Source organism: Diachasma alloeum, unplaced genomic scaffold (assembly GCF_001412515.2).
Source record: "Diachasma alloeum isolate Michigan unplaced genomic scaffold, Dall2.0 Dall_scaffold_00859, whole genome shotgun sequence".
Lineage (NCBI taxonomy): Eukaryota > Metazoa > Arthropoda > Insecta > Hymenoptera > Braconidae > Diachasma > Diachasma alloeum.
In genome coordinates, this window is record NW_021680980.1 from 22051 (window position 1) to 22353 (window position 303).

The window sequence follows — 303 nt, forward strand, 5'->3', positions numbered from 1 at the left end:
CAGGGATAGTTTCGGAGTGGAATTTGTGTCCTCCTCGTCCTCAGCATGTTCTTAATGTTTTTCAGGTGATTCATTTGCTGGCTAATTAATATTAAGGAATGAAACACAGAGGGTGTGATGGAGAATTAAATTCCCCATCAATCGATCCCCGTTGCATCCCTTAATCTCTGTAACAAAAAAATACAAACTACGACAAAGTCATGGGCCAGTGAGAAAAATAATTTTGTTCTCGGCGCACAGTGACTTTTCACCATTCGCTCGCGAATTAAAAATTCACTTCTCCCCTCCTAATTGAGATTAAGG